Source organism: Coregonus lavaretus, assembly GCF_964263955.1.
Source record: "Coregonus lavaretus genome assembly, chromosome: 29".
NCBI classification, from domain to species: domain Eukaryota; kingdom Metazoa; phylum Chordata; class Actinopteri; order Salmoniformes; family Salmonidae; genus Coregonus; species Coregonus lavaretus.
In genome coordinates, this window is record NC_140016.1 from 29,758,780 (window position 1) to 29,784,648 (window position 25,869).

The 25,869-nt window shown below is 46.0% G+C and overlaps 1 pseudogene across 1 annotated transcript in view; it reads left to right on the forward strand.

Annotated features, from left to right (window-relative positions):
- Positions 1-22,800, forward strand: part of LOC311104625 (alcohol dehydrogenase class-3-like) — a 134,026-nt pseudogene extending 111,226 nt beyond the window's left edge. Inside the window, exon 8 of the transcript in view lies at positions 22,617-22,800. The product of the transcript in view is annotated as an alcohol dehydrogenase class-3-like (transcript). The remainder of the gene's footprint in view (positions 1-22,616) is intronic.
- The last annotated feature ends 3,069 nt before the right edge of the window (positions 22,801-25,869 follow it).

The window sequence follows — 25,869 nt, forward strand, 5'->3', positions numbered from 1 at the left end:
AAAAACAGATAGAATATACATGGGTATTGCTCATTGGACAGTTTAGCTTTGCTATCCAAATGATCGATCATACTGGACCATCACTCGGATGATGGATAGTAGGAACATTGTCATATCTCCTTGTTTTAGATGTAGAATGTTGGAGTTGTTGCCACAGAGTTACAGAGGGGGATAGCTAAAAACTGTAATAATATGATGCTCACTTCCTTGTATCCCACAGCATGTCGAGCCAATGGAAAGCTCAGAAGACAATATTTAGATTTTTGAAACCAATGAGGTGCTTTTAACCTTTCAATTGATTTAGAGAAGTCTGAACTAGATACAAGCACAACACTTGGAAAAAGTCGGTCAAAACATGTCATAATAATAGACCATGTAAGACAAATGTAGAGTTTTCAGTTATTTTGAGTTATTTGTATATGAGATCATACATGGCACACAGGAGGATTAGAAACAATAAGTATGTCCAGAAAATAAGCTAATTTCAGTCTGCCAGGTCTTGAATGTTAGATAATATATCAACAGACAATACTTCATATTGGCGTCTGCGGTTGTTTTTGAGACGAGGCAATCATAAATATTATTAAAGAAAAAAGGGGAGAAAGTGCAATGCAAGGAGAAAAATGTAGATAGTCTGCCCCTGGTCACCCTGTATCTACCAGGTGTGCCGCCAACTATTGCCTCTGACATTTGCTTTGACTTAGTAACATCTGGTTTGAATGAGCTTCCTCCTGGAGGAGGATGAAAAGGGAGGGTGCGGGTAGAATTGACCAACTGGAGGGGCATAACTGTCACGTTGTATAATGATTCGAAGACAGGCGTAGGAATACGTATTAGGGTTTTTTATATACTCCACCCAACACCAGGTACGTCATACAAAACGACGGAGACGAAGCTCAAAACAAACACATACATACATACATACATACATACATACATACAGTGAGGGAAAAAAGTATTTGATCCCCTGCTAATTTTGTACGTTTGCCCACTGACAAAGACATGATCAGTCTATAATTTTAATGGTAGGTTTATTTGAACAGTGAGAGACAGAATAACAACAAAACAATCCAGAAAAACGCATGTGAAAAATGTTAGAAATTGATTTGCATTTTAATGAGGGAAATAAGTATTTGACCCCTCTGCAAAACATTACTTAGTACTTGGTGGCAAAACCATTTTTGGCAATCACAGAGGTCAGTAGTTTCTTGTAGTTGGCCACCAGGATTTACACATCTCAGGAGAGATTTTGTTCCACTCCTCTTTGCAGATCTTCTCCAAGTCATTAAGGTTTCGAGGTTGACGTTTGGCAACTCGAATCTTCAGCTCCCTCCACAGATTTTCTATAGGATTAAGGTCTGGAGACTGGCTAGCCCACTCCAGGACCTTAATGTGCTTCTTCTTGAGCCACTCCTTTGTTGCCTTGACCTTGGATCATTGTCATGCTGGAATACCCATCCACGACCCATTTTCAATGCCCTGGCTGAGGGAAGGAGGTTCTCACCTAAGATTTGACGGTACATGGCACCGTCCATCGTCCCTTTGATGCGGTGAAGTTATCCTGTCCCCTTAGCAGAAAAACACACCCAAAGCATAATGTTTCCACCTCCATGTTTGACGGTGGGGATGGTGTTCTTGGGGTCATAGGCAGCATTCCTCCTCCTCCAAACACGGCGAGTTGAGTTGATGCCAAAGAGCTCGATTTTGGTCTCATCTGACCACAACACTTTCACCCAGTTCTCCTCTGAATCATTCAGATGTTCATTGGCAAATTTCAGACGGGCCTGTATATGTGCTTTCTTGAGCAGGGGGACCTTGCGGGCGCTGTAGGATTTCAGTCCTTTACGGCGTAGTGTGTTACCAATTGTTTTCTTGGTGACTATGGTCCCAGCTGCCTTGAGATCATTGACAAGATCCTCCCGTGTAGTTCTGGGCTGATTCATCACTGTTCTCATGATCATTGCAACTCCACAAGGAGAGATCTTGCATGGAGCCCCAGGCCGAGGAAGATTGACAGTTATTTTGTGTTTCTTCCATTTGCGAATAATCGCACCTTCTCACCAAGCTGCTTGGCGATGGTCTTGTAGCCCATTCCAGCCTTGTGTAGGTCTACAGTCTTGTCCCTGATATCCTTGGAGAGCTCTTTGGTCTTGGCCATGGTGGAGAGTTTGGAATCTGATTGATTGACTGCTTCTGTGAACAGGTGTATTTTATACAGGTAACAAGCTGAGATTAGGAGCACTCCCTTTAAGAGTGTGCTCCTAATCTCAGCTTGTTACCTGTATAAAAGACACCTGGGAGCCAGAAATCTTTGTGATTGAGAGGGGATCAAATACTTATTTCCCTCATTAAAATGCAAATAAATTTATAAACAATTTTACATGCGTTTTTCTGGATTTTTTTGTTGTTATTCTGTCTCTCACTGTTCAATTAAACATACCATTAAAATAATAGACTGATCATTTCTTTGTCAGTGGGCAAACGTGCAAAATCAGCAGGGGATCAAATACTTTTTTCCCTCACTGTACATACATACATACATATAAACACAGGAATGGTTCCCAAACAAAAGAGCGAGGTGTAAACCTCTAAACAACACATGGGACGAGACCCGTAATAACAAGAGCACAATACACAGTACTCACGAGACCAACGGACATGGGACAATAATCGACAAGGACAATGGGGAACAGAGGGCACATATATACATATACTAATCAGGGGAAATGGGAACCAGGTGTGCATAATGAGACAAGACAGTCCGGGGTTGGTGGTAATTAATCCAGGTCAGTGACGCCTAGAAGGCCGGTGACGTAGACCTCCGGAGCTGGTGAACGGCATGAGCAGCAGTACCGAGGGGGGATCTGTGACAGTACCCCCCCTGACGCGCTGCACCAGCAGCGGGATAACACCGGCCTCGGGGACGACCACAGGAACGCGGTGCGGGTCGGTCAGGGCGCCGACGGTGAAAATACCTGGTAAGCGAAGCGTCCAGGATGTCCACCGCAGGAACCCAGCACTGCTCCTCTGGGCTGTACCCCTCCCAGTCGATGAGGTACTGGAGACGCCCCGCCCGACGCCTCGAATCCAGGACTTCACGGACCGAGTACGACGGACCTCCCTCAATGTCCAGAGGAGGAGGCGGGGCGTCACTGGGTCCAGCCTCAGCGAGGGGACTAGGCACCACTGGCCTGAGGAGAGACACATGAAAAGTTGGGTTAATGCAGTAATCAACAGGGAGTTGCAAACGGTACGTTACCTCATTAAGCAGAGAAACGGGAACAGTGATGTGATGTACGAGCCCTGTCCCTATTGGACGATTATCCAGGGCTCAAACAGGAATGGGTGACTGTAGGGGAACCAAAGGAATGCGTAATGCAGTGGCCAGTGCGCTATCTAAAAGATTCCCGGCAGCTCCGGAATCAATTAGAGTGAGGGTATTTGGTATTGGTATTTAATGAGGATCCCCATTAACAGTTGCAAAAGCAGCAGCTACTCTTACTGGGGTCCACACAAAACATGAAACATGACATAATACAGAAAATTCATAGACAATATTTTTAAAGGCAAACGTAGCCTACACACACAAACTATCTAGGTCAAATTGGGAAAAGGCGTTGTGCCGTGAGGTGTTGCTTTATCTGTTTTTTGAAACCAGGTTTGCTGTTAATTTGAGCAATATGAGATGGAACGGAGTTCCATGCAATAATGGCTCTATATAATACTGTACGCTTTCATGAATTTGTTCTGGATTTGGGGACTGTGAAAAGACCCCTGGTGGCATGTCTGGTGGGGTAAGTGTGTTTGTGTCAGAGCTGTGTGTTAGTTGACTATGCAAACAATTTGGGATTTTCAACACATTAATGTTTCTTATAAAAAGAAGAAGTGATGCAGTCTGTCTCTCCTCAACTCTTAGCCAAGAGAGACTGGCATGCATAGTATTTATATCAGCCCTCTGATTACAATGAACAGCAAGATGTGTCGCTCTGTTTTGGGCCAGCTGCAGCTTAACTAGGTCTTTCCTTGCAGCACTGGACCACACGACTGGACAATAATCAAGATTAGACAAAACTAGAGCCTGCAGAACTTGCTTTTTGGATTGTGGTGTCAAAAAAGCAGAGCATCTCTTTAGTACGGACAGACCTCTCCCCATCTTTACATTTACATTTACGTCATTTAGCAGACGCTCTTATCCAGAGCGACTTACAGTTAGTGAATACATATATATTTTTTAAATATACTGGCCCCCCGTGGGAATCGAACCCACAACCCTGGCGTTGCAAACGCCATGCTCTATCAACTGAGCTACATCCCTTCCGGCCATTCCCTCCCCTACCCTGGACGACGCTGGGCCAATTGTGCGCCACCCATGAGTCTCCCGGTCGCGGCCGGCTGCGACAGAGCCTGGATTCGAACCAGGATCTCTAGTGGCACAGTTAGCACTGCGATGCAGTGCCTTAGACCACTGCGCCACTCAGGCGCCACATTGTTTACAATCTAAGGTAACGGCAAGTAATTTAGTCTCCTCAACTTGTTCAACAGCCACACCATTCATTACCAGATTCAGCTGAGGTCTAGAACTTAGGGAATGATTTGTACCAAATACATTGCTCTTAGTTTTAGAGATGTTCAGGACCAGTTTATTAGTGGCCACCCATTCCAAAACAGACTGCAGCTCTTTGTTAAGGGTTTCAGTGATTTCATTAGCTGTGGTTGCTGATGCATATACAGTGGGGAGAACAAGTATTTGATACACTGCCGATTTTGCAGGTTTTCCTACTTACAAAGCATGTAGAGGTCTGTAATTTTTATCATAGGTACACTTCTCTTCTGTGAGAGACGGAATCTAAAACAAAAATCCAGAAAATCACATTGTATGATTTTTAAGTAATTAATTTGCATTTTATTGCATGACATAAGTATTTGATCACCTACCAACCAGTAAGAATTCCGGCTCTCACAGACCTGTTAGTTTTTCTTTAAGAAGCCCTCCTTTTCTCCACTCATTACCTGTATTAACTGCACCTGTTTGAACTCATTACCTGTATAAAAGACACCTGTCCACACACTCAATCAAACAGACTCCAACCTCTCCACAATGGCCAAGACCAGAGATCTGTGTAAGGACATCAGGGATAAAATTGTAGACCTGCACAAGGCTGGGATGGCCTACAGGACAATAGGCAAGCAGCTTGGTGAGAAGGCAAAAACTGTTGGCGCAATTATTAGAAAATGGAAGAAGTTCAAGATGACGGTCAATCACTCTCGGTCTGGGGCTCCATGCAAGATCTCACCTCGTGGGGCATCAATGATCACGAGGAAGGTGAGGCATCAGCCCAGAACTACACGGCAGGACCTGGTCAATGACCTGAAGAGAGCTGGGACCACATTCTCAAAGAAAACCATTAGTAACACACTACGCCGTCATGGATTAAAATCCTGCAGCGCACGCAAGGTCCCCCTGCTCAAGCCAGCGCATGTCCAGGCCCGTCTGAAGTTTGCCAATGACCATCTGGATGATCCAGAGGAGGAATGGGAGAAGGTCATGTGGTCTGATGAGACAAAAATATAGCTTTTTGGTCTAAACTCCACTCGCCGTGTTTGGAGGAAGAAGAAGGGTGAGTACAACCCCAAGAACACCATCCCAACCGTGAAGCATGGAGGTGGAAACATCATTCTTTGGGGATGCTTTTCTGCAAAGGGGACAGGACGACTGCACCGTATTGAGGGGAGGATGGATGGGGCCATGTATCGTGAGATCTTTGCCAACAACCTCCTTCCCTCAGTAAGAGCATTGATGATGGGTCGTGGCTGGGTCTTCCAGCATGATAACGACCCGAAACACACAGCCAGGGCAACTAAGGAGTGGCTCCGTAAGAAGCATCTCAAGGTCCTGGAGTGGCCTAGCCAGTCTCCAGACCTGAACCCATTAGAAAATCTTTGGAGGGAGCTGAAAGTCCGTATTGCCCAGCGACAGCCCCAAAACCTGAAGGATCTGGAGAAGGTCTGTATGGAGGAGTGGGCCAAAATCCCTGCTGCAGTGTGTGCAAACCTGGTCAAGACCTACAGGAAACGTATGATCTCTGTAATTGCAAACAAAGGTTTCTGTACCAAATATTAAGTTCTGCTTTTCTGATGTATCAAATACTTATGTCATGCAATAAAATGCAAATTAATTACTTAAAAATCATACAATGTGATTTTCTGGATTTTTGTTTTAGATTCCGTCGCTCACAGTTTAAGTGTACCTATGATAAAAATTACAGACCTCTACATGCTTTGTAAGTAGGAAAACCTGCAAAATCGGCAGTGTATCAAATACTTGTTCTCCCCACTTTATATGGTTGAATCATCAGCATACATGGACACACATACTTTGTTTAATGCCAGTGGCAGGTCAAAAGGTAAAAATTGAAAAGAGTAGAGGGCCTAGAGAGCTGCCCTGTGGTACACCACACTTTACATGTTTGACATTAGAGAAGCTTTCTTTAAAGAAAACTCTTTGAGTTCTATTAGATAGATAGCTCTGAATCCTTGATATGGCAGATTGAAAAGCCATAACACATAAGTTCTCAACAACAGGTTTTGGTCAATAATATCAAAGGCTGCCCTGAAATCTAACAGTACAGCTCCCACAATCTTTTATTATCAATTTCTTTCAACCAATCATCAGTCATTTTTGTCAGTGCAGTACATGTTGAGTGCCCTTCCCTATAAGCATGTTGAAAGTCTGTTGTTAATGTGTTTACAGAGAAATAACATTGTATTTGGTCAAACACCATTTTTTCCAACAGTTTGCTAAGAGCTGGCAGCAAGCTTATAGGTCTTCTGTTTGAACCAGTAAAGGCCGCTTTACCATTCTTGGGTAGTGGAATTACTTTGGCTTCCCTCCAGGCTGGAGGACAAAGACTTTCCTCTAGGCAGATTAAAGATATGACAGATAGGAGTGGCTATTGAGTCAGCTACCATCCTCAGTAGCATTCCATCTAAGTTGTCAATGCCAGGAGGTTTGTCATTATTGATCGATAATGGGCTAGAGTATTCAGGGAATTTAATGGAAAAACACACTGGTTGAGTTGACAGAAAAGGACAGGAGATCTTGCATCCTACCTGGTTGGAGCAGGGGAATTCCCTAGTTTGTCACCTCCTCGCCTATTAGTGGATAGAGGGCAGGTCGGGGAGAAATGACCAATTTCTCCACATTAGGAGCAGAGGCCCAGATTCCTCCGACTCCTATGGCAAACGTGCAGAGCCCACCTCCATCGGCTCTGGCCACGGAGCAGGTGTAGCCATGGGCTCCGGATTCCGCGCAGGTCTTCGCCGGGACTGCAAGAGGTTGTCCAACCGGATCGTCATGCTGATGAGCTGGCCGAGTGACAGGTTGTCATCACGGCAGGCTAAATCCGTCTGTACCTCCTCCTGCAGTCCACTGCGGAAAACAGTGACCAGAGCCGGAAGGTTTCGGGTCGAGAGCCAGATCTGATGCCAAGGTGCCAGGACCAGCTGATAACCTAACACACACTGAAAAGGCATAAGGTTAGTAGAGGAGTGGCGAAGTGAGTTCTGGGCTATCTCTGCCCAGGGGATATAACCCGACCACTCCCTCTGCTGGTCCTGGCAATAGGACCTCAGAAACCTACCCACATCCTGGTTAACTCTCTCCACCTGCCCATTACTCTCGGGGTGAAAACCTGAGGTAAGGCTAATCGAGACCCCCAGACGTTCCATGAACGCCCTCCAGACTCTAGAGGTGAACTGGGGACCCCGATCTGACACTATATCCTCAGGTACCCCGTAGTGCCGGAAGACGTGTGTAAACAGGGCGTCAGCAGTTTGTAGGGCTGTAGGGAGACCTGGCATAGGAATGAGACGGCAGGCCTTCGAAAACCGATCCACAACGACCAAGATCGTGGTGTTCTCCTGGGAGGGAGGAAGGTCCGTGACAAAGTCCACCGATAGATGAGACCACGGCCGTTGTGGAACGGGTAGGGGTTGTAATTTCCCTCTGGGCAGGTGTCTAGGTGCCTTACACTGGGCGCACACTGAGCAGGAGGAAACATAAACCCTCACGTCCTTGGCTAAAGTGGGCCACCAGCACTTCCCACTAAGACAGTGCACTGTCCGACCAATACCAGGATGACCAGAGGAGGGTGACGTGTGAGCCCAATGGATCAATCGATCACGAACCTCAAGCGGCACGTACATCCGACCCTCCGGACACTGGGGGGGAGTAGGCTCGGTACGTAACGCCCGCTCGATGTCCGCATCAACCTCCCACACCACTGGTGCCACCAGACACGACGCCGGGAGTATGGGAGTGGGCTCAATGGACCTCTCCTCTGTGTCATACAGTCGGGACAGGGTGTCTGCCTTAGCGTTCTGGGAACCTGGTCTGTAAGTGAGCGTAAACACAAATCGAGTGAAAAACATAGCCAATCTTGCCTGACGAGGGTTCAACCTCCTCGCCGCCCGGATGTACTCCAGGTTACGATGGTCAGTCAAAATGAGAAAAGGGTGTTTAGCCCCCTCAAGCCAATGCCTCTACACCTTCAGGGCTTGAACCACAGCTAACAGCTCCCGGTCCCCCACATCATAATTGCGCTCCGCCGGACTGAGCTTCTTAGAAAAGAAAGCACAGGGGCGGAGTTTGGTGGCGTACCCGAGCACTGAGACAGTACAGCACCGATCCCAGCCTCGGACGCATCCACCTCAACTTGGAATGCCAAGGAAGGATCCGGATGAGCCAGCACCGGAGCCAAAGTAAACAGGTCCCAGGAAAGCGGTGTCCCAGGAAAGAGATGGACTCTTGGAAGAACAGATATTTCTCCGCCTTCACATACAGGTCATGCTCCAACAGTCTACCAAGCACCCGACGAACCAAGGACACATGCTCGGCTCGTGTAGCGGAGTATATTAGAATGTCATCGATATACACCACTACACCCTGTCCATGCAGGTCCCGGAAAATCTCATCAACAAACGTTTGGAAGACTGAAGGAGCATTCATCAGACCGTATGGCATGACGAGGTACTCATAGTGCCCCGAGGTAGTACTAAATGCTGTCTTCCACTCATCTCCCTCCTGAATACGCACCAGGTTGTACGCGCTCCTGAGATCCAATTTAGTGAAGAAGCGTGCCCCGTGCAATGACTCCGTCATACTAGCAATCAGAGGTAGTGGATAGCTATAGTTTATTATGATCTGATTTAGACCACGGTAGTCAATGCACGGGCGTAAACCACCATCCTTCTTCTTCACAAAAAAGAAACTTGATGACGCAGGGGAAGTGGACGGCCATATGTATCCCTGTCTCAGAGATTCGGTGACATATGTTTCCATAGCCGCCGTCTCCTCCTGTGACAGAGGATACACGTGACTCCGGGGAAGTGCAGCGCCTACCTGGAGGTTTATTGCACAATCCCCCTGTCGATGGGGTGGTAATTGAGTCGCCTTTAATTTACAGAAGGCGAGAGCCAAATCGGCATATTCAGGCGGAATGTGCAAGGCGGGAACCTGGTTCGGACTCTCCACCGTAGTTGCCCCTACGGAAACACCTACACACCTCCCCAAGCACTGATCAGACCATCCCTTGAGAGCCCTCTGTTGCCATGAAATAGTGGGGTCATGAGAAGCTAACCAGGGAAGCCCCAACAACACGGGAAACGCAGGAGAATCAATCAGATACAAACTAATCATTTCCTCATGACCCTCCTGCGTCTTCATCCTGAGAGGCGCTGTGACTTCCCTAATCAACCCTGACCCTAAAGGGCGGCTATCTATGGCATGGATAGGGAAGGGCACATCGACTGGCACAATAGGAATCCCTAACTTATGGGTAAACTGACGATCAATAAAGTTCCCAGCTGCGCCTGAATCTACTAGCGCCTTATGCTGGAACTGAGGAGAAAACTCTGGAAACTTCAACATTCATACATATATGCGCAACAGGGAGCTCTGGGTGAGTTGGGTGCCTACTCACCTGAAACGGCTCATCAGTGCGCTGCCTACTGCCTCGACTCCTAGGAGGCCCTCCCCAGCACCGACCAGCAGTGTGTCCTCTGCGGCCACAGTTGGTGCAGGGGACGGCCCCTCTACTGGTCTCCCTCATAGCAGCACCTCCGAGCTCCATAGGGGTAGGGTCTGAGGTGCTGGGGGATGGAATGGACGGCCCCGGATCCGGACGTCCGCGGGTAGCCAACAGGTTATCTAGTCGAATGGACATGTCCACCAGTTGGTCCAGGCTTAGGTTGGTGTCCCTGCAGGCCAATTCCCGACGAACGTCCTCCCTCAAGCTACATCGGTAGTGGTCGATGAGGGCCCTCTCATACCATCCCGCGTTGGCAGCCAGAGTCCGAAAGTCCAGTGCGAATTCCTGCGCGCTCCTCTTCCCCTGTCTGAGGAGGAATAGACGCTCACCCGCCGCTTTCCCCTCTGGTGGATGATCGAATACCGCCCTAAAGCGGCGGGTGAACACCGCATAGCTGACAGTTGCGGCGTCTATCCCCCCCCCCCCCCCCCCCCCCCACTCGGCGTTGGCCCACTCCAGCGCTTTACCGGACAGACAGGAGATGAGGGCGGACACGCTCTCGTATCCCGAGGGGGCCGGGTGGATGGTTGCCAGGTAGAATTCTACCTGGAGCAGAAAACCCTGACACCCGGCAGCTGTGCCGTCATAAGCCCTCGGGAGCGAGAGCCGAATCCCACTGGACCCCGGAGGTGAAACGATGGGTATCGATATAGGTGGTGGTGTCATCGGATGAGGTATAGGAAGACCTCCTCTCTCCCATCGCTCCATTGTGTTAACCACACGTTCCATGGCGGTGCCGAGAGCCTGGATCATGGCCGCTTGTTGTTGTACGCGTTCCTCCATCGATCCGGCTGGCACCGCTGCTCCTGCTGACTCCATGTATGGTGTGTGATTCTGTCAAAGGCGTCAGTGAAATGCGGTGAGCGAAGTCAAACGCAGGACACAGAGCTGATCAGAAAACGTACCACACAGGGAGGAAATAACCCGCACACTAACGACTGCCGATAACAATAACAATCACACACAACACACATTGTAAGACAGAGGGTTAAATAGGGAAGACAATACTACATAATGGGAAACAGGTGTAACCAATCAAGACAGAATAAGTCGAACATAGAAACATAGATCGGTAGCAGCTAGTACTCTGGTGACGACGAACGCCGAAGCCTGCCCGAGCAAGGAGGAGGGGCAGCCTCGGCTGAATCCGTGACAGCGTTTGTGTTTAGTGAGTCTGCCAGATTAGATGCAATAGGGATCACTAGGGATTTTCTCTTGATAAGTGAGTGAATTGGACCAGTTTCCTGTCCTCCTAAGCATTCAAAATGTAACATGTAAATGTTTGGGTGTCAGGGAAAATGTATGGGGTAAAAAGTACATTATTTTCTTTAGGAATGTAGTGAAGTAAAAGCAAATATTTTCCTAAATATAAATAGTAAAGTAAAGTACAGATACCCAAAAACACTACTTAAGTAGTACTTTAAAGTAATTTTACTTAAGTACTTTACACCACTTTATACACACATATACAGTATATACACTACATTACCAAAAGTATGTGGACAGCTGCTCGTCGAACATCTCATTCCAAAATCATGGCCATTAATATGGATATGGACCCCCCTTTGCTGCTATAACAGCCTCCACTCTTCTGGGAAGTCATTCCACTAGATGTTGGAACATTGCTGCGGGGACTTGCTTCCATTCAGCCATAAGAGCATTAGTGAGGTCGGCACTGATGTTGGGCTATTAGGCCTGGCTCCCAGTCTGCGTTCCAATTTATCCCAAAGGTGTTCGATGGGGTTGAGGTCAAGGCTCTGTGCAGGCCAGTCAAGTTCTTCCACACCAATCTCGACAAACCATTTCTGTATGGACCTTTTTTTTGTGTACGGGGGCATTGTCTTGCTTAAACAGGAAAGGACCTTCCCCAAACTGTTGCCAAAATGTTGGAAGCACAAAATCATCTACAATGTCATTGCATGCTGTAGCATAAAGATTTCCCTTCACTGGAACTAAGGGGCCTAGCCCGAACCATGAAAAACAGTTCCAGACCATAACTCCACCACCAAACTTTACAGTTGGCACTATGCATTTGGGCAGGTAACGTTCTCCTGGGATCCGCCGATGCCAGATTCATCCGTCAGACTGCCAGATGGTGAGGCGTGATTCATCACTCCAAAGAACGCGTTTCCACTGCTCCAGAGTCCAGTGGCGGCAAGTTTTACACCACTCCAGCCGACACTTGGCATTGCGCATGGTGATCAAAGGCTTGTGTGCGGCTGCTCGGCCATGGAAAACCATTTCATTAAGCTCCCGACTAAAAGTTATTTTGCTGACGTTGCTTCCAGAGGCAGTTTGGAACTCGGTAGCGAGTGTTGCAACTGTGGGCAGATGATTGTTACGCGCTATGCGCTTCAGCATGCCGTGGTCCCGTTCTGTGAGCTTGTGTTGCCTACCGCTTAGCCGGTGTTGCTCCTAGACTTTCCACTTCACAATAACATAACTTACAGTTGACCGGGGCAGCTCTAGCAGGGCAGAAATTTGACTAGTTAGAAAAGGTGGCATCCTATGACGGTGCCACGTTGAAAGTCACTGAGCTCTTCAGTAAGGCCATTCTACAGCCAATATTTGTCTATGGAGGTTGCATGGCTGTGTGCTCAATTTTACACACCTGTCAGCAACGGGTGTGGCTGAAATAGCTGAATCCACTCATTTGAAGGGGTGTCTGCATGCAGTACCAGTCAAAAGTTTGGACACATCTGCTCATTCAAGGGTTTTTATTTATTTTTACTATTTTTTACATTGTAGAAAAACTGTGAAATAGCACATATGGAATCATGTAGTAACCAAAAAAGTGTTAAACAAATCAAAATATATTTTAGATTTTAGATTCTTCAAAGTAGCCACCCTTTTCCTTGATGACAGCTTTGCACATTCTTGGCATTCTCTCAACCAGCTTCATGAGGAATGCTTTTCCCTCTCCTTCTTGGACAAATAGCCCTTACACAGCCTGGAGGTGTGTTGGGTCACTGTCCTGTTGAAAAACAAATGATAGTCCCACTAAGTGCAAACCAGATGGGATGGCATATCGCTGCAGAATGCTTTGGTAGCCATGCTGGTTAAGTGTGTCTTGAATTCTAAATATATCACTGACAGTGTCACCATCAAAGTACCCCCTCCTCCATGCTTCACGGTGGGAACCACACATGCAGAGATCATCTGTTCACCTACTCTGCGTCTTACAAAGACACGGCGGTTGGAACCAAAAATCTCAAATTTGGACTCATCAGACCAAAGGGCAGATTTCCACCGGTCTAATGTCCATTGCTCGTGTTTCTTGGCCCAAACAAGTCTCTTCTACTTACTCTAAAATGTAGAAAATAGCAAGCGGCAGGGGGCCCTAAGCGACCGCCCATTGCCAGCCCTGCTGCTCCTTCTCTCCCTCCATATCCCCTCTGTTCACATGGAGTATCTCACTTTGGTCTCCCGCAGTAGTAGACAATATTGACATAGGTAAAAAAACAAAACAAATTTGACAAACACAAGTACCAAGCGAAAGACAGCAAGGGGGAGGAAAGGTTTTTTGGTCTTCCCTCAGAGCAGCGAACATCATAAACTGATAGTATCACGCCTGTATTGTTTGGAGAGGGCTGGCCCTGCTTTGGTCCCCAGCTGAAAACTGTCACAGTGCTCTCTCTCTCTCTCTATCTCTCTCTCTCTCTTTCTCTCGCTCTCTCACCACACGTCAAAACTAAATATTTGGGGAGGGTGATATCACTCCGCCAGGCCTCATTACTAAAGTCTGAAGCTCAAATGTACTTTCAAAGTCTCCAAATCCCATCTCATTTGAACTGCCAATATGCAGAGCATTCCCCAACTGTCTCGACCCATGCCAAAGCAATTCGTCTATTTTATTGCTTTTGACAGCCTATATGTTTTAATTTTGGAAATACATAAGCACAAACAACACCATAAATAATCCCTTTCCCATCCATGACAAAGGAATTTCTTCAGATCTTTCCTTCGTCAAGGGCATACATACTACATTAATTAAATCAATTTGGGATCTTGTTATTGAAACCGGGGACACACAGATTGTTAGATTGTTTCTCATCTTCCACCATGCTTATTTCTAGACATGCTTGTCCGCCTCGATCGGACAACAGGGGCCGTGGCGAATGTTAGTGAATGTTAGCACTGATGACCGTAGCCGCTGTTGTCTTAAACTCTGCACAACAAGCCAATAGCGTGTGAAGAGAGCTAAACCATTGTTTACATATGTGCTGTGCAACATGGCTCACTCAATAAGAGTGTTGTAGAGGTCAGGATAGACACTTCCAGACAGATGCCCAGAAACCCATCTCCATTACCTTTTGACCTGCAAGTTAATGTCTTGCTTAAGGAGATTAGATGTATGGCTCAATGGAACAATACAGTCAAAACAAACTGAAATGAAGCAGCTATAATAATACAACCCAGTGTAACCTAGCTGCCTCAAATTGTTGGTTCACTTCCTATGGCTACGATGATATATGATAACATAATGGGGTTTGTACTGTATACTAGAAAGTTGCCAGAAAGTTACCAGAGCCCTGTAGATACAGACAATCTCAAAGTAATGTATTTTATAGGCAAATGTACATTATAAGGTGAATATAAATCAAGAGTAAATCTAAATGGAATGAGACAGAATTTGAATAGAATGTATGATTGAATGGATTTGGTTCTCTGAACTGCAATCATGAGCAGTGATTTCAATGTTTTAGGAATACTTTTTGAATTATCTACTGAGATGAGGAGCAATGCTCAATCATGTTAAGATAAAAGTTTGAAGCCGAAAATCAACATTAGAATGACTGTCATATTGAATTATGAATATTTAATCAAGACTATGACCTTGCAATAGAATATGAATGAAGTTGAATATTATGCAGTAGTGGTTGTGAAGAGCCGGATCAAAAATGAAATATGACACATTTAATCTAAAATTGTGTACATCACTGACTATTTACTTATGTTGTGAGATCATGTTGGTTGTTGAATAATACTCAAAGGCTCTGTTTTAACATTTGGTGGTTGGTGTAAGACTATGTTTCTAAGGAGATCAAAATCCATTATATGGTGTTCATGAAACGATACATGATTTATTAGTTGTGGTTATATACAATATGTGGTTATTTTAGACACTGCAATGTGATGCACACTAGGCAAAAATGTCTTCCATGCAGTTCTATTTTAAACTAAATCCTTCCATATACAAACGTGTTTATACTATTTGATGCAGATTAAGGCATGTTGTTTAAATGGTTCATTAATAGTGAGGACTATCCTGCTCTCTGATCCCATAGATTAAGCCTAGCTTTCATTGTATTTGTCCACGGATTACATGGTGCCATCTATTCAAGGACAGTCCCACAAGTGTGGGTGCCCCATGTTGTTCTAGTGATTAAAGCAGACTCGATGATGATTGACAGCGAAGGACTGCACGTTATACAACGGTGGTCATGATGACTCATGTGCAAGTTCTTATTTGTTGATGTTTAGATTATTTACAGCATTGTTATACACATCGATTGTTGAATTCATTTAGACATTTATGGGCCATATCACAACATGGTCACATTATAATATGTAAATAAAGTGCCATTTAACTATTGTAGTTATATCTGCCACCTATGCTGACATATCAAGGCCTCAGTCCTTAGCTGAGGCCTCTGAAAGAGCTAGCTTGTCAGTTTAGGAGCTGCTATAATGCTGAGGACTCTGAGAGAGCTAGCTTGTCAGTTTAGGAGCTGCTATAATGCTGAGGACTCTGAGAGAGCTAGCTTGTCAGTTTAGGAGCTGCTATAATGCTGAGGACTCTGAGAGAGCTAGCTTGTCAGTTTAGGAGCTGCTATAATGCTGAGGAACAGAGAGCTATCTTGTCAGTTTAGGAGCTGCTGTAATGCTTGCTAATACACTTCTTCAATCATTGCAAGCGTTCCTTAATAAGCATATTTAACATATAGGACCGGCTAAGCCTCTCCTGTGTGTGGAAGATTGCAATCCCCACACAACTTGTCAATTTGCAAGATGGATCAAAAACTAGTTAGCACCAGCCCAGTAAAGCAAAATGTGACCAGTTACAGGATCTGAGGCGTTTGATGCTAGTTCCTACTTCACAGTAGGGCTGTTAAAAATGTATATATACATATACACTCACCGGCCAGTTTATTAGGTACAACCATCTAGTACTGGTTCGGACTGCCCTTTGACTCCAGAACAGCCTGAATTGTTTCGGGCATGGATTCTACAAGTCGTAAACGTTCTACCAGGATGTTGGTCCATGCTGACGCGATGGCTTCACGCAGTTGCTACAGATTGGACAGCGGTACACCACCACCAGCCTGTACTGTTGACACCAGGCAGGATGGGTCCATGGACTCATGCTGCTTGCGCCAAATCCTTACTCTGCCATCAGCATGACGCAACATGAACAGGGATTTGTCAGATCATACAATGTTTTTCGACTCCTCAATTGTCCATTGTTGGTGATTGCGTGCCCACTGGAGCCGCTTCTTCTTACTTTAAACTTACAGGAGTGGAACCCGGTGTGGTCGTCTGCTGCAATAGCCCATCCGTGACAGAAATCGACGAGTTGTGCGTTCCGAGATGCCATTCTGCACACCACTGTTGTACTGCTCTGTTATTTGTCTGTTTGTGGCCTAACTGTTAGCTTGCACGATTCTTGACATTTTCCTGCGACCTCTCTTATCAAAGAGCTGTTATCGCCCACAGGACTGGATGTTTTTGTTTGTCACACCATTCTCAGGAAACCCTAGACACTTTCGTGCATGAAAAGTCAAAGAGTGTGGTCATTTCTGAGATACTGGAACCGGTGTGCCTGGCACCGACGACCATACCACGCCCAAAGTCGTTTAGGTCACTAATTTAGCCCATTCTACCGTTCAATCTAACAGTAACTGAATGCCTCGATGCCTCGATGCCTGTCTGCCTGCTTTATATAGCAAGCTTTGGCCATGTGACTCACTGTCTGTAGGAGCGATACATTTTCGTGAACGGGGTGGTGTAACAAATGAACTGGCCGGTGAGTGTATACGTATATATATATATATATATATATATATATATATATATATATATATATATATATATATATATATATATACAGTACCAGTCAAAAGTTTGGACACACCTACACATTCAAGGGTTTTTCTTTATTTTTACTATTTTCTACATTGTAGAATAATAGTGAAGACATCAAAACTATGAAATAACACATATGGAATCATGTAGTAACCAAAAAAGTGTTAAACAAATCAAAATGTATTTTATATTTTAGATTCTTCAAAGTAGCCACCCTTTACCTTGATGACAGCTTTGCACACTCATGGCATTCTCTCAACCAGCTTCATGAGGAATGCTTTTCCAACAGTCTTGAAGGAGTTCCCACATATGCTGAGCACTTGTTGGCTGCTTTTCCTTCACTCTTTGGTCCAACTCATCCTAAACCATCTCAATTGGGTTGAGGACGGGTGATTGTGGAGGCCAGGTCATCTGATGCAGCTCTCCATCACTCTCCTTCTTGTTCAAATAGCCCTTACACAGCCTGGAGGTGTGTTTTGGGTCATTGTCCTGTTGAAAAACAAATGATACTCTCACTAAGCGCAAACCAGATGGAATGGTGTATCGCTGCAGAAGGCTGTGGTAGCCATGCTGGTTAAGTGTGCATTGAATTCTAAATAAATCACAGACAGTGTCACCAGCAAAGCACCCCAACACCATAACACATCCTCCTCCATGCTTTACGGTGGGAAATACACATGCGGAGATCATCCGTTCACCCACACCGCGTTTCACATAGACACAGCGGTTGGAACCAAAAATCTCCAATTTGGACTCCAGACCAAATGACACATTTCCACTGGTCTAATGTCCATTGCTCGTGTTGCTTGGCCCAAGCAGGTCTCTTCTTCATATTGGTGTCCTTTAGTAGTGGTTTCTTTGCAGCAATTTGACCATGAAGGCCTGATTCACACAGTCCCCTCTGAACTGTTGATGTTAAGATGTGTCTGTGACTTGAACTTATTTGGGCTGCAATTTCTGAGGCTGGTAACTCTAATGAACGTATCCTCTGCAGCAGAGGTAACTCTGGGTCTTCCATTCCTGTGGTGGTCCTCATGAGTGCCCATTTCATCATAGTGCTTGATGTTTTTTGAGACTGCACTTGAAGAAACTTCCAAAGTTCTTGAAATGTTCCGTATTGACTGACCTTCATGTCTTAAAGTAATGCTGGATTGTTGTTTCTCCACCTTGTCACAACACAACTGCTTGGCTCAAACTCATTAAGAAGGAAAGAAATTCCACAAATTAACTTTTAACAAGGCACACCTGTTAACTGAAATGCATTCCAGGTGACTACCTCATGAAGCTGGATGAGAGAGTGTGCAAAACTGTCATCAAGGCAAAGGGTGGCTACTTTGAAGAATCTCAAATATAAAATATATTTAGATTTGTTTAACACTTTTTTGGTTACTACATGATTCCATATGTGTTATTTCATAATTTGGGCTTGCCTGTTTTGCATGTTCTTTTTGCATTAATACGTGTCACATATCAGTTTGCAAACAATGTAAAACACTACCATTCAAAGGTTTGGGGTCATTTAGAAATGTCCTTGTTTTCGAAAGAAAAGCAATTTTTTTGTCCATTAATATAACATCAAATTGATCAGAAATACAGTGTAGACATTGTTAATGTTGTAAATGGCTATTGTAGCTGGAAACGGTTGATTTTTAATGGAATATCTACATAGGCGTACAGAGGCCCATTATCAGCAACCATAAGTCATGTGTTCCAATGGCACGTTGTGTTTGCTAATCAAAGGCTAATTGATCATTAGAAAACCCTTTTTACAATTATGTTAGCACAGCTAAAAACTGTTGTGCTGATTAAAGAAACAATACAACTGGCCTTCTTGAGACTAGTTGAGTATCTGGAGCATCAACAATTGAGGGTTCGATTACAGGCTCAAAATGGCCAGAAACAAATAACTTTCTTTTGAAACTTGTCAGTCTGTTCTTGTTCTGCGAAATTAAGGCTATTCAATGCGAGAAATTGCCAAGAAACTGAAGATCTCGTACAATGCTGTGTACTACTCCCTTCACAGAACAGCGCAAACTGTCTCTAACCAGAATAGAAAGAGGAGTTGGAGGCCCTGGTGCACAACTGAGCAAGATGATAAATACATAAGAGTGTCTAGTTTGAGAAACAGGCGCCTGACAGGTCCTCAACTGGCAGCTTCATTAAATAGTACCCGCAAAACACCAGCCTCAACGTCAAAAGTGAAGAGGCGACTCCGGGATGCTGACCTTCTAGGCAGAGTTGCAAAGAAAAAGCCATATCTCAGACTGCCAATCTTAATCTTGTCTTTTTATTGGCCAGTCTGAGATGTGGCTTTTTCTTTGCAACTCTGCCTAGAAGGGACTGCTGTTGGGACTGTAGGCCCTAACAGTTCGTGGGCAACGTTTGTCACCGTTATAGTGCAATTAATGTATTGTTTATTGTTGTGTTGTGTAGTGGCTTTGCTGGCATGCATTCCCCAATTTTTTTTGTTTGTCCCATCTAGATTTACATGCTAAAATCGCCACTGATAATAAGGTAGGCCTAATTTGGTGTTTTAGGATTTTATAAACATTTTCCTTTAGCCTTTAGGCATACTGTAGGCAATCTGGATAATGATTTGTATGAATATTCTACAATTATTTTATACAATAGGCTTCATATCGGTACCAACTTTCTTTCAGAAATGATTGCTTAATAACAATTTTTTAAAATGTGCTCCGGTAGGCTACCTAGAAAAATTGCACTATACCACTGGTTATAATAAATGTAAAGCAATTGCCATGTGTGGTCAACTGATAATTCCAGCACAGTTTTGATTGGGACAGCATCATTGCACTGCTTTGAGACAAGCATGGGAACTCATCTTGATAATTCAATCATTGTCAGATTTTAGTTTTCACTGAATCTCTGTTTGGATATTTGGTTACAATTATGCTGGGAAATGTTAGTTAAGTTGAGTTGAGTGCATTAGTACAGCAATTGAAAGCAATGCAGATTTTCTCTACACACACACATTAGGCCTATAGCCTACCTGATGAGCTTCCCTGATGTTTTCCTGAACTTACCAATACTTTTCTGATGCATTTCAGTCACTTAGCCTACTGATGCGAATACACATCTGTACACTTTTCCCATAAGCTGTTCAAGTCATTTGACATATTTTTTTATTGTTTAAAAAGGTCACAAGGCCTACATCGTTTCAATAACAATATAGCTGAAACCACTATTGGCTTCATTGACTCAGTGAATTTATTATCTTGTAATTGTAGGCTAGGCTACTTGCTGATAGATTATTTTAAATATTATTGTAACAGTAGGCCTACCTAACCTTATATGGGGTTACTGACCACAATCGGTTGAATTAATAGAAATAAGTGTTGATTATCTGGCCTTGGGGAGAGCACAGTGCATGGAATAAAACATAGCGCTGCAGGAAGGGATGGTGGAAGGGCTGCAGATAAATTGTATGTTTTTGGCGAAATTATATAATTACTCCTATAAAGATAAATTAATAATTGAAAATACTACACATGCATAAGTATCAATAGCTTATTTTAAAAAATGTCTGTAGATTGTGTTTTGTCACATTATGAGCACATAGTAGCACAAGTGGTCCTCTGTAGCTCAGCTGGTAGAGCACGGCAGTTGTAATGCCAATGTAGTGGGTTCAATCCCCGGGACCACCCATACACAAAAAAAAATAATGTATGCACGCATGACTGTAAGTCGCTTTGGATGAAAGTGTCTGTTAAATAGCATATTATTTTATTATTATAGGCCTAGTCTACAGTCGGGAATCACGCAATTGGGCATCATGTAAAACAGCTGATTGTTGAGTTGTGGCTGTCAATGAACAGCAGGCAACAGCTAGAAGGTATTTCGCAATATTTCAAAATAATGTACAATTGCGGGGAAAATATGTTTGAATAGGTGAGTGCCACTGGGAAGTTGGTGGAATATAATTTCCTCCTCATATTGTAGGCCTAAGATCTGTGTATCCACTCTTTTCATTGGCTATGCTATTGGTAGCATTTAAGAGATGGGTCGTTCGTTTTATTGATCTCAGTATGTACATTTAAGAGTAGCTTGTCATTTTGATCATTTGTTTGGTATAAACAAATATTACTGTAATGTCTCCAGTCATTTAAAATGACGTAGAATGGCAGGAAATGATTTTAGAAAAGGCCATTTTTTTCTGGGACCCACAAACTCCTCAGCCCCTGGTCTTCAGGACTGAGCCCCGAATGTTAACGAAACTCTGGTGACTGTAAATGCTCAAATGTTAGAGTGTGGTTTGGAAAATATGTTATCTTCCTCTGGTTGATGACTGTTTATACGTCATGTTGTGAGCTACACACTTGGTTTTGATGTTTGGATTGAGATGATTTTCTTATTGGCTCCCGAGTGGTGCAGCGGTCTTAGGCAGTGCATCTCAGTGCTTGAGGTGTCACTACAGACCCTGGTTCAATTCCAGGCTGTATCACAATCTGGCCATGATTGGGAGTCCTATAGGGTGGTGCTCAATTGGCCCAGGTTTGGCTGGGGTAGGCTGTCATTTAACAGACTTGCCTAGTTAAATAAATAAAAATTCACACTTTACGAATCACAATAAAGACCATAACAGTCACATTGTTTTAGTTTGTCATATTTTTTTGAAGCTAGACCCTCAAAACATTTACCTAACCTTGTGTTATGCGTAGTGGCCTTTCAATGAGGACTTTCGCGCTATGGTAAATTGGTGGTACTTGGGTGAGAATGGCTGTCCAGCTGTAGATAATAAAGCTAGACCCTCAAGACATTTAATCAACATAACACAAGGTTCTACATGGTCATGTGTAGTGGCCTATCAATGGAGACCTTCCTGGTACATGGGTGAGAATGAGTGTCCAGCTGTAGACAATAAGGACAGACACCGAAGATATTAACCTCATCTACATAGCTCATGTACAAAGCAGTACAAGTTTACTGAGTGACTGATTCAGAAAATAAATATTTTCGGCGACAAGTACAAATAACCAGACAACGACATTAGCAGACATTTTTGATATTTATTTACGATAACAAGAGGAAACATCACATTTTAGCAGACGCTCTTATCCAGAGCGACTTAGTTAGTGAGTACATACATTTTCATATTGGCCCCCAATGGGAATTGAACCCACAACCCTGGTGTTCCAAACGCCATGGTCTACCAACTGAGCTACACGGGATCACAAGAAGAACCTAGTGCTATGTAAAACACAATATAAAAAATACATTGTCATGTCCCTGACAAATGGGAGACAATGATCAGGAGGAATAGACACCATCCATGGTACCATGATGCCATAGACGGCATTTGCTGGACACTGCTGCTGTTTCTGTAACTCCTGCTGCCGTAACTCCAGCTGGCATTTCTTTAACTCATCCACCCGCTGCATAATGTCAGTGTCCAAAGGATCCTCAGCATTCTTCCTCTTCCAGCTACTGGAGCTGGGTCGGGGAGATGGGGCGGAGGTTGATGGAGTTGCAGGGCAGAGAGCAACAGTGCGCCTGGACGGTGCGTTGGGCGTTGCTGACAAGGGCCTCGGTGTTGGGGAGAGGGGCTGGGGAGGTGATGAACCAGGCCATGGAGATTATGAACCACGGGGCGATGGACCACCTGTAGATGGGCCCTCTGGACTCAGCTCTGTCTCTGGGCTGTCTAAAACACCACCCCCCTCCAACACCCAAAAGCAGATGGCGAATACATTAGAAGACATTGCAAGCAATCTTAAAACATCTCCATTGGCCCTTTGAGTAAATATTCTTACTCAAAATTACTGATTTCATAAACATCTCAATCTAATTACACTACATGACCAAATTGTGGACACCTAATTGTCAAACATCTCATTCCAAAATCATGGGCATTAATATGGAGTTGGTCCGCCCTTTGTGTTGGGCACTGATGTTGGGTGATTAGGCCTGGCTCGCAGTCGGCGTTCCAATTCATCCCAAAGGCATTCGATGGGGTTGAGGTCAGGGCTCTGTGGAGGCCAGTCAAGTTCTGCCACTCCGATATCGACAAACCATTTCTCAGACCATTATTCCTCCTCCACTAAACTTTACAGTTGGTACTATGCATTGGGGCAGGTAGCGTTCTCCTGGCATCAGCCAAACCCAGATTTGTCCGTCGGACTGCCAGATGGTGAAGCGTGATTCATCACTCCAGAGAACACGTTTCCACTGCTCCAGAGTCCAATGGTACCAGGCTTTACACCACTCCAGCTTACGCTTGGCATTGCGCATGGTGATTTTAGGCTTGTGTGCGGCTGCTCAGCCATGGAAACCCATTTCATGAAGCTCCGGACTAACAGTTCTTGTGCTGACATTGCTTCCAGAGGCAGCTTGGAACTCGGTAGTGAGTGTTGCAACTGAGGACAGTCGGCGGTCCCGTTCTGTGAGCTTGTGTGGCCTACCACTTCGCGGCTGAGCCGTTGTTGCTCTTAGACGTTTCCACTTCACAATAACAGCACTAGCTGCTAGAACTGTGTCAAGGTCGAGGTAAGGAGTAGACCAAGGCGCAGCGTGATGAACAAACATGACTTTAATTAGTTAAAGCGTCAAAATACAAAACAAAACACGACTCGTGACGTCCACGGTATCAATGACCGAACACGGAACAAAAACCCACAACCACAAAGGGAAAACATACAGTTTAAATATGGCTCCCAATCAGAGACAACCAGCCAACAGCTGACACTCGTTGCCTCTGATTGGGAGTCACTCAGGCAAACATAGAATACAACAAACTAGAATGAACACCAACATAGAAATACACACATAGAAATGAACACACCCTGGCTCAACATAATGAGTCCCAGAGCCAGGGTGTGACAGTACCCCCCCTAAAGGCGCGGACTGCGACCGCGCCTCAACTAAACAAACCACGGGAGGGCTGGGCGGGCATACCTCCTCGGCGGCGGTTCTGGCTCCGGCCTTGACCACCACCCTCCAATACACCCCCCATAGTGCCCCTGGTCCAGTCTGGCCCCGCCGGCTGGAGCAGGACTGGACTTAACAGGAGCGATCCTTACCAGGCCGTCGACTCGCACCCCTGGCTTGGTGCGTGGAGGAGGAACGGGCCTTACCAGGCTGACGACTCGCACCCCTGGCTTGGTGCGTGGAGGAGGAACGGGCCTTACCAGGCTGACGACTCGCACCCCTGGCTTTGTGCGTGGAGGAGGAACGGGCCTTACCAGGCTGACGACTCGCACCCCTGGCTTGGTGCGTGGAAGAGGGACGGGCCTTACCAGGCTGACGACTCGCACCCCTGGCTTGGTGCGTGGAAGAGGGACGGGCCTTACCAGGCTGACTTCTCGCACCCCTGGCTTAGTGCGAGTGGCAGGAACAGGCCGGACCGGGCTGGCGACGCGCACCGTAGGTTTGGTGCGAGTGGCAGGAACAGGCCGGGTCGGGCTGGCGACGCGCACCGTAGACTTGGTGCGGGTGGCAGGAACAGGCCGGACCGGGCTGGCGACGCGCACCGTAGGTTTGGTGCGAGTGGCAGGAACAGGCCGGGTCGGGCTGGCGACGCGCACCGTAGACTTGGTGCGGGTGGCAGGAACAGGCCGGGTCGGGCTGGCGACGCGCACCGTAGACTTGGTGCGGGTGGCAGGAACAGGCCGGACCGGGCTGGCGACGCGCACCGTAGGTTTAGTGCGTGGAGCAGGGACAGGCCGGGCTGGGCTGTCGACGCACACCGTAGGCTTGGTGCGTGGAGCAGGGACAGGCCGGGCTGGGCTGTCGACGCACACCGTAGGCTTGGTGCGTGGAGCAGGGACAGGCCGGGCTGGGCTGTCGACGCACACCGTAGGCTTGGTGCGTGGAGCAGGGACAGGCCGGACTGGACTGGCGACGCACAACATAGGCTTGGTGCGTGGAGCAGGGACAGGCCGGGCTGGGCTGTCGACGCACACCGTAGGCTTGGTGCGTGGAGCAGGGACAGGCCGGACTGGGCTGGCGACGCACACCGTAGGCTTGGTACGTGGAGCAGGGACAGGCCGAACCGGGCTGTGGAGACGGATAGGAGGCCTGGAGTGAAGAGCGGCCACCACCCGTCCTGGCTGAATGCCTACCCTCACACACTCTGTGTGAGGCATCAGCACAGGACGTACAGGGCGGTGTACCCCTGGCCTGGTGGCCTTCTGGATCCGCCCCCTTTTCTCCTCCGTCAGCCCCGTCGTCCATGCCGTGTGCCCCCCCCTAAACATTTTCTGGGGTTGCCTCACGACCGTCCGACGACGACCCTGATCACGCCGTAGCTCCTCTCTACGGCGCGCCTCCACCGTCTCTTCTCCCGGCGCTTCCTCCCATGTCCACCCCAAGGGCTGCCCCTGGACACGCTGCTTGGTCGTTGCATGGTGGGTTTTTCTGTCAAGGTCGAGGTAAGGAGTAGACCAAGGCGCAGCGTGATGAACAAACATGACTTTCATTAGTTAAAGCGTCAAAATACAAAACAAAACACGACTCGTGACGTCCACGGTATCAATGACCGAACACGGAACAAAAACCCACAACCACAAAGGGAAAACATACAGTTTAAATATGGCTCCCAATCAGAGACAACCAGCCAACAGCTGACACTCGTTGCCTCTGATTGGGAGTCACTCAGGCAAACATAGAATACAACAAACTAGAATGAACACCAACATAGAAATACACACATAGAAATGAACACACCCTGGCTCAACAT